The 14,226-nt window shown below is 35.9% G+C and overlaps 1 protein-coding gene across 1 annotated transcript in view; it reads left to right on the top strand.

Annotated features, from left to right (window-relative positions):
• The first annotated feature begins 2,618 nt into the window (after nucleotides 1-2,618).
• LOC143175065 (uncharacterized) overlaps nucleotides 2,619-14,226 on the top strand; it is a 98,655-nt gene continuing 87,047 nt past the window's right edge. The window contains exon 1 of the mRNA XM_076372023.1: nucleotides 2,619-3,315. The gene's annotated coding sequence lies outside the window, so the exon portion shown is untranslated. The remainder of the gene's footprint in view (nucleotides 3,316-14,226) is intronic.

Here is a 14,226-nt window from a genome sequence, read left to right as displayed (position 1 = left end):
TTTTGTAGAATCACATTCTTGCTGGTTTAAATCACTACAGTTGTAGCATATTTTGTTTATCTTGTTTTTAAAGCGAATCCAATGGATTGCAATATTCGTATTATTTTATGTGTTTTATTAAGTACTCGAACGGGCATTCTACTTTATTGGTCCGCACTGAAAAAATACGATTTCATTCATGTTGATATAATTAAATGGAAAAGGTTACTTCTTCAGTAAATGTTACTTCAAGGATAATTTCAGTTTTGTAACGAATAGTCAATTACTTATCGTTATACTTAATATTCTATACGTAAATATTTGATACGAAATTTGGATAGTAGGTTAACAAATGCTTAATTGTTGATATAGAATATCCTTTGAGGAACTTCTCGTTTTGTATGTAACACTTTTAATAGTCTAAGTACGTGTACACAGCATAGTTCTATTTGTCTAAAGACAGAGGGGTGCTCCAAACTTTTGAATGGGGTTTGCATCCTTGTTTATTTTGCGGGGAAGTTTTGCCGACTGACGTTTGCACAAATAGGGTGTGTCATATATTCATTCTAATTTTCGAATCTTGATTTTGGTCGCTATTTTGGACATACTTTAAATTCTATTTCTGAGATTTTTGAAATGATAAATAAATTTTCTTTCGTAATTTTTCGTTTACATGTTTTTTAATATTTTTTATTATATGAACATCTTAGAATAATCTACATATAAAAGAATTACTGTCCAAATATTTCTTTATCGTTCCATATCAATCCGTCAACTGTCCAAATCAAATAAAGTTTTGTTTCGTTGTCAACGTCCTTAAATTTCTCTAGTGACAGAAATACAGAAGAGCATAATTATTTTCGGATAAAAATTTATCGAATAGTCTATTTTTTTCGAAGATGGGATAGAATTCGTAGAATTCGAGAACATTATGTATTGAAATCGATATACACGATAGATTTTACATTCCAATTAGTGTCATAGCGATTGAAAACATGTTCTGTAAATCTCCGTGCTTCAAAGAATTAATATTTCTGTCAGAACGAAGCATTTCGACATGCTAGAAAATATGTGTAAATTTGCGAATCGACTGCAACCGAGTTATTCATGAATAATGCATAAATCTGTTATAGTTCACGGTTTAGTTTTTCCGGTCTGAGTTTTCGCAGAAAATAAGCAAAAATCGCTTTCACCGATATATTCGTAATTACGCCAATTAATTTTCGCGAAAATCGGTATTTATATTTGAATTTATATGCTTTTTAATATCTGTGTTTACCCTTTTATGTTTTATGATATTTTTTATTATTCTTTTTTCACTTTTTCTCACTCCTCAGTGATTTTTTGCCCAGGACAAGTACTTTGGATCCAATAAAATTTACTGTTCTCTCATCTTCACGGTGTAGTGTGGAAGTTTGTCATTAACCTCAAGCTTGCCTCGCACCATTTATCATTGTGACGTATGATACGGCAAAGGGAAAGAGGAACCGGCCACGAGATATCACCGATGGTATAATGATGAATAAAGCATCGGTTGTCTTTAATGAAAATTCTAGTTCGATGTTCTCGGTTCGAGGCTAAACAATACAATTTATAATATTCTTTTGACCTTTCCTATTTTAACAAATTTATAGTCTGCGACTTTTATTTCCGTATATTTCTGAATACCACGTTTGAAATATTGGACACCCAAGCTGTCTAAACACAAATTGAATTAAATATGAACTTTGTATGAAGAAGAAATTTAAAGTGTACCTTTAATTTGAATGTATAAAATCGTTATATTGTATGACGTATCATATTTGATACGATTGCTTTTCTAATAACGAATACGAACATGTAAAACGTAATGAAATATAAACTTCAGCGAGAAATTTACTGTATCTCTGAGTAAATCAAATAGGTAAAAATAATTTGAGCCTTAGGATTTGTAGTATAACCTATGAAAATAAGAATCTAGATAAAGTTTGAGGTGTAATTACCTATTATATGCATAGTATGTTTCATATTTGTTTTTGTAATATTTTTATATATCGTGTATTGCAATAAATAACCTATAACTCTGAAAAAATCAATGAATCTTTTGGAACAAACGAAAAATATCCAATTTTCTTATAATTTTTATCTCAGAAAGATACAGATGATTCATTCAATATAGAACATATTGCAACGAGATGAAAAAAGTAGAGAAACATCTGTTTAATTTAATATCTCGAATATATTTGTCTTTCATATCTCAAAATAAAATCAAACACGTTATAATTTATAAATGCAATTTTCTAAAAAATCTTATTACACGTGGAAAATTCTTCCCAATAATTATATATTTATCCATACTTTTATTGCGTGATAACATGTGTTTAACCTAAATTTCTCATAAAAGTAAAATAAAATATATAAATTTCTAATAAGGGGCATATCTTTAATTAGATCGTTATAGATCGGGTACATGGAACTTCAAGCAATCCCCACATAGAAAGACTAAAAGAGAGCATTATTCTTCACAACCTAGAAAAGAGTTCTTCGAAGACTATTGCCCCCGAATTAAGAAAGAATTTAATTTGCGCCGGTTTGACCGCCAACAGAAAGGATTAGCAGGAGCATGGAAATATCAATAGCCCCGCGGCCGTCAATCGGTCGACGCACGTAATACTTGAGGCCGGTTCGGTTGTTCTCGGGCGTGTTCGGTCGACCTCGGCCGGCCAGCATTGTCCCGTGTTGTCAGTTCGCGGCAAGCCAGCATCGCGTGCGGTTAGAGTGCCTCCGTTCGGCCCGACTAGCGGGAAAATGTGACAATTCAAACGGGCTCGTCTCGCATGTAGTCCGAACCGTATCCTTCTTCGCGATTTCAGAAAAAAAACATTTAAAAGAATCACATATTAAACGAAAACAAAAAAAAAAGAAAATTGAAAATACCGCGTGGTTTGCAGTGAATAAAAATTCCTGTTTCACCAGTGTCCAGTGTCGTGCGTTCTACCGGTTTTGTGTGACAGTGTTCAATGTTGTATTTGTGGCCGAAACGATTCGCGGTTAAACGAAATACAAAAACGGCGGTGCGGTTCGTCGTTAAGGTTGAACGACACGTAGCCCCTCGCGCGGTTTCGTGCCATGCCAGATTTCGACCATAGAAACTAACGATCAGAGACGTGTCGGTATGTCTCCGTGTACGTTGACTCGGGGTCGAAAGTCCTTGAGCTCGAAGTTTTTCGGGCGTTTATCTTGATCGCGCGACAGCACCAGAGAAAAAAGTCGACAGCAGCCCGAACAGTTTCTCGTCGAAAATACTCGGACATCGGACACATTGCACGCGTCTTTGTCCACGACGTTTCGCCAAAGGTAAGCGTCGAACGTCAATTTTGTTTAGGGGTCCTATTCGCGTGACCTTTCGTGGCATATCGAAACTTTACGACGAAAATCTTCAATGATAGGTTAATGCTCTCTATCGGTTGATATCGGCTCGGTTATCGCAGAGGTATTAAGGGAAAGAGGATTAAGAATAAAGGCTCCGACAGTACGTCAGTCGCTAGATACGCGGTTTCAAGGGTTGCGCTGTTATAGGTTAGGAGGATAGCCGGTGAAACGTGTCATTACAGGGTGAATTGGAATTAACGATATATTTGGTATTCGATAAATCGAAAGGCCAAAGTGATGATCTTATTAGTCGACCATGAGTGTAATTTTGATAATACATTCAGAAAATGAATTTTAAAACTGTCAACGATGAAATTTGAATTTGTATTTTATGATCGTAGTGGCCGATCGAAGTGACCAGTTGAAATGTAATATTTGCAGAAAAAATAAATTTGTTTCTGAAAAATAAATTAGTCCGTTATACTCGGATTCAATTTTCACATGGTTTTCGTGGAATGTAAGTTATTCATTGATTCGATCGATATAGCTTCGTGCTTCTACAACCTTTCCCAGAAACGGCTAGCCTGTTCACCAAGAAGCGAAAGAACTCTGCGCGGCGTGTTTACATTCATGGCGTAATTACCCGGCCCGATCAAGCTTTCATTGTGCTAGGTTGTTGGGCAAGTTCTTTCCGGTCTCAAATTTCAATCTTAAGTAAGACAAATTAGTTAAATTAATTCAGGCCTCCGGCAACTTATACGGACCATTTAAATTCATATTCTGGAAATGCTACTCGTTGCGGTGTCATGTTAATGTTTTACGATTATCTCATTTTATTTTCGGAATATGCAAATTGTTTTCTGATTTTTAACCAACCTCCGGTGTTGCGTTAGAAATCGGGAATTATTTAATGTTCAACCATCTGTGCCGCCAAGACACTCCAAGATATATGATATAAATATTGCTACCAATGAAATATACTTACATTTTTCAAAAAGTGTTATTCGAACATCACAAATCAACTAAATTAAATGTAGTAACATAAATAATAATATTTATTAAGTTTCAGTTATATGATAATAGAAAAAAACTACTTAGCTTTAGTTTAAAAGATTGAATATGCTCATTCTCTAGTAAATAATTTTCTAAGAAAACAAAGAATCGCAAAGATTGCTATTGCAAACGTAAAATTCTTACGATGTAAACAAACTACATCACATTCTTTTTTTTACAGATTATTATTTAAAAGATTCGATCATCTTTTATTTTTTAAATAATGTATTCTTTTCATAAATAACTGATTAAAAAACGGAAAATTTATTGGAAATTTCTTAACTGTAGCGTATGATAAGGCAGTCATATCATAAAGTACTAATTATATTTTAAAAATAGTGTTCCTTTTTTAGTTCGGTAGATACTCCAGATTTGTGAATGGCATTTTGCAATCTCGATGCTATCGTTCCTCATGGTTAGAAATTTACAAATTGTATTTATGACTACTATACTTAGACTCGGGTGCCACGTGTTTACAAAGCATGCAGACACTGCAGACATTATCCGCAAACAGTCTACAGACAGTCTAAATACATATTGTATGCGGATGGTGTCGTATATCCCATATAATGTCATCTATCTATATCTACACCGATATTTTAATGTCTCCAGACATCTCATTCAGTGGGGTTACTGCCACCGTTTCTGCAGAATACACAAAGCGCTTTGTAACCGGTAGTTCAACTTGAAGGGGTATAATTCTACATGAAAAAATTTGTCACAGAATACACGTAGATAATTTTGTACTAAATATACTGTAAACAACAAAGGGTTATTTTTGGTGAAGAAAAACAAAATTCAATTTTTCTATTTATGACTGCCTTTTTAAAAGAATCGAATTTGAAAATGTTCTGTTCACTGTTAACGAAATGTAGAATTTCTGAGAAACGAAGCTTTGAAAGTCAAAATTTAATTTAATTTTTTTTATTTATTCTAGCATGTAAAGTATGTTTCTATCAGCTGTAGTGGAATTCCGTGAATATTCTCGACAAATTTTCCATCTAGATGATCTCAAATAGGAGACTACAAATGAAAGATGTTATTCTGTATTTTTTTTTTTGTATAGAATTATCCCTTTTACAGTTATACTTATAGGTACAGGCCACCCTGTATTGAATTGTTACTGAATTTGCACTTTCAAATAGGGCAGATTTTGTACGTGCTTCGTTTCTCGTATGTATTAATAGACACTTTAGCGACTGAAATAGTGGAACTGTCTGCAAACATTGTCTCCTGTTTTCTGCCTTAATGGAAGACAAAAAGAGAAGTAAGTCGTGCAATTCTACAAACAGTCTGCGAACAGTCTACAGAACTGCGTAGACAGTTTGCGAGCATTCCCAGGCCTTGTACACTGTTAAGGTCTGCAGATAATGTCTGTAAGTATGAACAAAGCTTAGTGCATACCGTTCTCTCAAACCATGTAAGTGTAAGAATTTCATTAATGTTTCAAAAAGTTTTCATTTAATTCGTCACTTGATTCAACCCTTGTTAAAGTAAACGAATTTTAATTAAAAATTTGATTGAAAGATCGATGCTCCTTGTTCTTTGTTAATTCTTTGCGAAACGTGGAAGATACGAAAAAAGTAATGACAATAAATTATAACTTTATTGTCATAAATTTTGCAAATATTCTTTAATAATAGAGAATATGATTTACAAATGTAACAAACATTCATCAGTCAGATATTTCGTTTCACCACATTTTCATTTCCTTAACACCATTACATCAGTTCAACTTTCTTTTTATTTAGTCGCATTCTCATTTTCCAATAGTTATGTATCCAGATCCGCACTAAGATTAGTCTGTTACTTACATTTTCATCTTTTAATAATTTGAAATAGTGCAAACGTTCGCTCTCATTAAGTCGCATACAATAAATGTTTATAAGTATTAAATATAAGTAAAAGCAAATGCTAGATTTCTTATGGATAATGTTTTACTAGTATTATACGTCGTTTTATGGAAACGAAAGATATTTTTCACAAACGAGAAGTATCAAACTCATAGAATAAATAAATAAAATTTAATTTCAATTTTTGACCCTCGAAGTTTTGTTCCTCAAAAAATCTGCATGGGTACGACCCATTGCCACACTCGAAATATCTCAATCTCCTCAATTTCTAGTATGATTCCTGCGCTAAGCACTTTCGAATTCGGGCGCCCGAGAAAAACGTGTTTTTCCCGTATGATTGGTGGTTTGCGGGGCTGCTTGTGCACGGGATCGTCATTGCGATGGAAACGAAAGTTTACGACCGGGGGAAAAAGTTCGGTCGCGCGTAATGGGTTTTCAAGGTAAGACAGATAGTAATAAGCCCTTGAACCTGCGGGCGCTGCTCGTGCCTCAAGATCGATGTTGTAAGAAACAACACCGCGGGCCCGCGTTATGATTGTTAAGGTTTTATTCAGCCGTTATTGCATCGGTCGTTAGCGCGGCCCTCTATTTCATCCTCCTCGCGTAGTTACGATATTTTCGAGTCCTTCTCTTCTTTCGCGAAAGCTCGGCCCGCCGATCCTTCCGGCGTGTTCTTCCCGGTGTGTCGGCGGAAACTTCCCCAGTGCCGTTTACTCTTTCCCCCGGAAAACCTTTCGGGGTTATCAATAATTTATGAGCTGGCTCCTTGCAATGCGATCGCCGAAAACTCCGGAAAGAGTCGACGAAATGAAGCGACTTCTTCCCGGCGGAGGTACCTACCTTGCCGTTGAAGGCGACTTTTCATTCGCCACCGTATAATTTTCTCCCGTTAGCTCACGTTTGATCCGAGTTACTGAGTTTCCGACTGAAGTTCCTTCAAAGGCCGCAAACTCGGATGAAATTCAGACGGCTATAGCTTCCGGAGAAAATTTTGAGAATGTAGTATCAGCGATCGTTGATCGTTTTCATTTGGTTCGTTATGTTTGTTGCTGTATGATTTCTGAAGAAGCTGCTTGCGAATTGAAGTTAGAAGTATGTATGTAGATATAATTTTTGGGTTACGTAGAACATGAGAGAATTTTGCGGATCAAACATTTTATACTTGTAAACAGGTCTGGCAGAAATAATAAGATACTAAACAGACGCTGAAGAGATAATTTCAGTCAAAGAGAATTTTTTTTAATGTGAAACAAAACTGTGTTACAATATAAATTATTACATAATTTATTTTAGTTTGTAGGCGATAGTAAAATAGAATACTTTCAAAATCCTGTTTGAAAAGTGACTGGTAGTTGATGTGTATTCACATGTCATTCTTTGCAGCATCGCTGCAACTGGGGAAATGACGTCGCCTCTGTGAATACTCATGTCCTGAAATATGTTCTGGGATCGCTTCGACGTTCTCGAGTATCCGGGGATAGATTACTCCACTTTTGGTTGGTTAACCGATTGCGGACAGACGACGCATATATATGTCCAACGTAAATTATCAGCATAGATATTTCGCTCGTGCACGCTTTCATCGAACTTAATACTTTGATGGAAGCAAAATTTTAAATATTTGAATTTATACGTAATTAATTTACTCTGCGTTGACAAAGAAATAATCAGTTTTGAAAAATATATTTCATAGTAAACACGCAAGATAGTGGTCTGACCATTTTGATCACTAACATTAAAGCGATCGATCTTTAAAGAATTATTCATTAGTTTCGATTCGGATTAAGCAGAATTGTAATCAATTTATATCACAATTTCTCGGCGGTTTATTAAAATACCACAGTTGATTCAATTATAAATCACTTTTTACTATTACATTATTTTTAATCGTAGAAAATGGTAGTTATTTATTATCGTCAGTTATTAGTAAGCAGCAATTGAAATTAAGGTAACTACCGCAGGTAATAGCATATTATTAGAAATAGAAAGTCTTAATTAACAGGAAGCAACTTGCAATCGAATCGAGAGTTGCATTTCAGTTAATCTTGCTATGTAATCAGATTACATTTTCATCCAACTCTCTGGTTCCGATCAGCCCTCGTAGCTCTTCGTTCGTTTGACTCCGTTCCATGAGTACAGGTTCAGCTATTGGACAGCAACAACTTCAACCGGTGAACTATTTGCATCGATATGGTTAGAAAGTTTATAACAGATCGACGTCAAACGGGATTGGGTTTTATTGGAACGTGACTGAATTGTTTAGAGTATATGCGCTGAATGCTCGACTCCTGAGGCAATTAAGATATCATGATACTGGGTGCTATCGTGTTCACATGAGTCTCGGAATGAGCACGCCATTTGTTAGATAAATTAGATAAATGGTATGGAGTTTCCTGAATATATATTACTTTCACCGAGAAGTTTCATCAAGATTATTTTCCTAAATAAATGTCGGTTGTGTTCTCGCGGTTGACTCAACATTTTAAGTTTATTCGCTGGTTGCATCGGGTGAGAGACATTAAGAGAACTTACTTCGAATTAGCAGAACTATTTGAAATTATTTTAAATTCGATTGTTCCCGAAGATCTTATTTTTAAATTACTTTATCAAAAAATACTCTGTATTATTTAGAAATATGTATAATAAATAGATAGGATTTTGATGTATTTATTGTAAATCTGAAAGTGCAAAACTGCACAGAGTGCACACGATGCGAAAAGAATATATAAAGTACCCAAAACGTAGTGTTCATATTTTTCATCACAAATCGTTTTCTATCGAAATTCTGTGTCTCTGTGTTGTTACAAATTTAAATGTGCATATAATCCCGCAGTGCAATGATAAATATTAGAAATATTATAGAAAACATCCGTATAGGTAGGAAGTTTTACAAAACAGCATTCATAGCAGTAAAAGAAATACACAAAAATGCTGTTGTGAAAATGAATATAAATATTATGAATAATTTCAAAAATATTCGTTCCACTGAAAATTTGTCGATAGTCGCAACATGCGTATGTAAGCTAAATATGCGCGCAGTGTGAGAATATCGGTGTGAATTCCAAGAATGATGTAATAATTTTACGAGGAGGAAAGTTGGAATTTATCGTCGATGAAATAAAAGCAAATTGAATTTGTACGATCGCCGACAATACCGAGAAATTCTTGGCACGTACGGTGCACGGAACGAACGGTAGCCGTCTTTGGAACACAAATTGCTCGATTTCGTCGGCCTCACCTTTGACAAATCTTCCTCGTATCGTTGATTTAAGAAGGCGTTCTGCCTGGCTCGCCAGAAGGCGGCTTCCCTCTCAGCTGATTCGATCTCGTTTCTGGTTTCTTCCTTTTTAATCCGTCCTTTTTTCATCGGGCTGGCTCTCTGCTCCCTTTCGTTCGCGGTCCACAGCATAACAGCGCCGCTGTTATTTCGCTTGCGTGTAACCGACTTATAAACAGATTCAGATGCACCGAGGATGCATCAGAGAATTTAAATTATCACTGTGAAGAGCAATGATCGTCGGCCAGTAATTACATAATAGACCGGTGAACGATTATAGTTAATTCGTTCACCGAATCGATTACACTGTTAACATTGTTCGAATTACATTTTTGTTATTCTTGGAGATCTATTTTGAAATTTGAAGTTGAATCACTTTGTTGTTTCTAGTGAATACTTTGTGAGAGTTTTTAGTAATCGAAGTATGGAACATAATGGTAATAACTGGAGAAGTGTATGTAATGAGTTCCTTATTTATATTTGAAACGTTTCTTATAGGATTTGAGGTGATTTAAGTTTAAAGATAATTCCATTTAAATAGTAATGATTTGGTTGTCAGACGAGCGAAGTGACGAGAGAAGGAGAGAAAGAGAAGTTACTTGTAACTTCATTTACCACGTAAATTTCAGTTTCAGTTTTTTTATAAATTATCACTTTTGTCATTCTGATAAAAGTAAATGTAATTTAATCCTTCGTATTATCAGTGTTATGAAATAAATGATTTTATATTGTACTACATTTTGCAATGACTAAATATGATGAAGGACGAGATTAAAACAGGATATAAAACGGAAATGAAATGATAGGAGAATACGAACTCTGACTGCAATATATACATATGAACGATCTGGAACAAAGGAATCAATGGTATTATATAAATGTTAACGATATAAATAAATGAAATCCTCGAAATTGCTAATAGAATCGTCGCAGCCGGAATAATCGGAGTAGTTGGAATAGTTGAAATAGTAAGAATGCTCGAAATAGTAGAAACAGTAGGAACATTTCAAATGGCCCCACTGACGAAAATACGTTAAATATGTAGATAGAATACCTTGAATAGTCTAAATAATTCCTCTACATACATGCAGTGGCTAAAGTAGTTGAAATAGTCGTGCGGAATAATGCAATGCAAATAGTTGAAACAGTTCTGCTGACGAAAGTAATGCAAACAATTAAAATAATTTCCCTGACTAAAGTAATCTTTCCTAAATTTTTGTGATAACGTAAACGAGATAATTTTCATTTTTCCTCCGTTGAAAATAGTCCAAGTAATCAAAATTGACTCATTAAGGGAGTATTCTCATTGTCCATTTTAGACAATTTATAAAATAAAGAATCGTTAAGTTATTGCAGATGAAGGATTTTATTATGAATTAGTAATACATGCTTGGTCATGTTTCAAGATAACATGTTGCAATCTCTATGCAATTATCTTTATTACATATTAAATTATTCTGCATTTCTCTATATCAATTTCAATGTATGCCACGATTTACATCGTTGTATGAGTGATGAGAAAAATATTTTTAACAATCAAATAACAATTCATCAAATGTGTACCTCTTTTAGATGATAAAAAAGGTATTGTCGATATTTACATAATTTTAGGTTACTACTTTTGGTAAAAGGGTGGTAAGTAGATGGAAATAATTCAAACGGTGAAAGTAGTCTCGTCGAAGAGAATAATTCACAGAAAACTGCTAGATAATTATCACTATCTGGTGGAAATAACTCGAACAGTGTGCGAAGTCCCACTGCTAATTTTTATTTGGTCTAATGCTGAGATGGTTTTACCCCATAAAGTTCCATAGTAAAGCCGATGCAGCGTCGGCGTCTCGGACGCCTTAGCTTTCTTCGATATTTATAGGGGAGACGTGGTCTCATCGAGCTGACCGGAACCATCGATCTTTATAATCTTTCTTCGCGCGCTCTTTACGGTTTTATCTATATCTCCCAAGAAATAAAAAAGGATCTGGTTCCGACATTAAGTTTCATGACCCTTATTAGACGATGGGGTTGTGGCCAAGTGCATTAATCCCTTATACGTGGAATACCTAAGTAGATTTTGTATATCTAGGAGGTGCAACAAACCAGATGTTTTCAAAGATTGTCTTTCATATCAGTAGTTTTTCTAAGCAAAGAAAATAAAACATCTTTGAAAGTACGTAGGTAATTAACACTAAAACTACCGAGCAGTGAAATTGACTTTTTGAAATTCTTTTATAGAAACTCCAAGAGTGCATCTATTGAGATTTTAATTGACTTCAAATTCAATTTGCGCGTTGCTAAATCAATTTCTTTAAGTCATCATTTCTCAGAGAAACATCCGTCCTTTTTTAAATCATTGCAAAAAGAAAAAATCAGGAATGGGTCATTTTGACCCGTCTGGTAGTTTTAGTGTTAAACGTCCATGAAAAGTGTTAAAGGAAGTAAATAGCTTCCAAAAATAATATTTCGTAATTTGCAAGTATTTCTATTTTCAAATATTCGTTACTTACATTTGAGTAACTATTTTCTTATGATGACTCTGAATTCTAATTAATATCTAACTACATCTAGCAATTGGCAATCGTATAAGAAGTTGTATTTTAATTATTAGATAATCAGATACCCAACTCTGTTTAAATCTTAAATTTTCTCTGAAAGTAATCTTCCAGCAGTATACTCAAACCATTCACACGAGACAAGATTCCAAAGCAACTCTTAACGGGACAAATCGTACCTGGCTCGCAAACAAGCCCCGATCCCAGTGTTCATTCGACTTTCCATTTCCCGCGTGCGTCACCGATAACATTAACCCATGAGGTATCAATAATCGTTATCTTTACTACTCGATCACGGTAATCGTAATTGTCGTTGATGTTTATTCAAATGCGGCCTCGGGGTCGCGCGCGAAAGTAGCCGGCATCGTGTGTGATCTACACACGAGCGAATCGCGCGTTAAGTGGACCAATAACATTTCACCGCGCATGTTTCGGTACTCTCTCGCGTCCCCCTTATCACTAACCAACTCCTTTCCCCTTTCGCCCCGCTGTTCGACATCAGTGACCGTGAAAAGCAGCGCGCCAGGCTACGGCTTTATTGCATGTGTACTCGGACGACCAGTTCTCATTTCCTTGACACGCGTCATGCAAAATGGATGTAGCTGATTACCATTGCAGTGGGACCTAGATTAACCGACTCACTATTTTTCTAGATCGTTCAGAGCCTTGTTTATCCATAAATTCAATAATTTTGATTCTTAGATTATACCTTAACCCTTAAGCAAGACCTGCGATATCGTGTCAGACTTGTAACGAAAATTTTAAACTACATTTGAGAAATATAAGTGCTATTTAAGTGTTCTAAGTGTTATTGTTTTTAAATATAAATTAAATATTACTATTCTGTTATCAATCGTTAACCTCTGAAGTAAACGTAGAGTAGAATATGCGTCAAAATTGTTTCTTTTCCTAATAAATTATCACTTAATATTAACGATGAAGAAATTTTAGCGATTATAGTTATGAAATAAATCATAAGGCAAGGGGTTAGATATATCGAATTTTGCAAGTATGCTTTGACACATTTTTTCTTGACTCTCTATTTATCTGGACTATTAGTAGAGGTTCTTTTGTATCTACTTTCATGCGATTCTTTATTAAATATTTTACTAATAACAGAAAGGTGAGAATTGCTTTATTAGGTAGCATGCAATAGCACTATGAATGATTCACATAAAAAGAAAAACTGCGCTCCATCAAACGATCAATACCCGTCCACTGTAACCACTTACATTGTTTCTAGGAAAATTCGGTAGTTTCCTTTGTATACGTATCAGACTATACAACTTTCAGATATCAAAGTTTGACCCGAAAGCCTTCTTTAATATCAGCACGCTATAAGTTGAATGTTCCTTTATTACCTAATGTTCCAGCTCGGACAGAACTCCAATAACTACATCTTTCGTTATCAGCAAAACGTTAGCCAAAGGACTGTCTAAAACGCAATAGCAATTAACCGAACACATTCTACACGACAAGTGTCACAGAAATGCAAACCGGTCGTTCGAGCACGCATCCAATGTATCCTAATACCGAATTCGAATCGGCCGATTCCCGAGGATCGTAAATCAGCCGGTCGCCGCGAAAAATCGCCGAGTATGTGATCTTTCGGCCCGGCCGAGTACTTCCAGGGTCGTTATCAGGACGAGTGCACCTGGTATCCTTGTTCCCGCCGCGGATTCCCAGGAGACCTCCATCCGATGTTTACGAGGGATCGCGGTTGTCGTAAGTAGGCACTTCGGGTTCCCTCTTTTCTCTCTTCCTTTCCGCTCCGTCTGGCTCGCCGTAAGTAGGCATCGGTAAGGTTCTCATGGTAGCCGGAACAGATCCTCTCGAGATCCTTTCCAGAGGCTTAAGGTCGGTCGCGTAGCACACGGTTCGTTCGGAGGCTCTCCTGGTCTGGCTTGACTCGACTCGACTCGACTCGACTCGACTCGAGTCGACTTGGTTCGACTCGGCTTCGGCTCGGCTCCGCTCGGCCTCCTCGAAATGTCAGAGTTCATCAACATTCGTGTTAAAGCCCGAGGAGCCCTGCTACACCCTTTTTCCCCTCTTTTTTCTTCATTCTTCTTTTTCGTCTTTCTACCCGCCGCCGATTTTACGAGCCGAGCGTCTCTTTACCGGCGATTTCTTCCCGCGGCTTCTCGGTTGGTGGTCCCCAGCGTCG

Source organism: Nomia melanderi, chromosome 11 (genome assembly GCF_051020985.1).
Source record: "Nomia melanderi isolate GNS246 chromosome 11, iyNomMela1, whole genome shotgun sequence".
NCBI classification, from domain to species: Eukaryota; Metazoa; Arthropoda; class Insecta; order Hymenoptera; family Halictidae; genus Nomia; species Nomia melanderi.
Note: the sequence above shows the minus strand (reverse complement) of the source record. Positions and strands in the feature narration are given on the sequence as shown.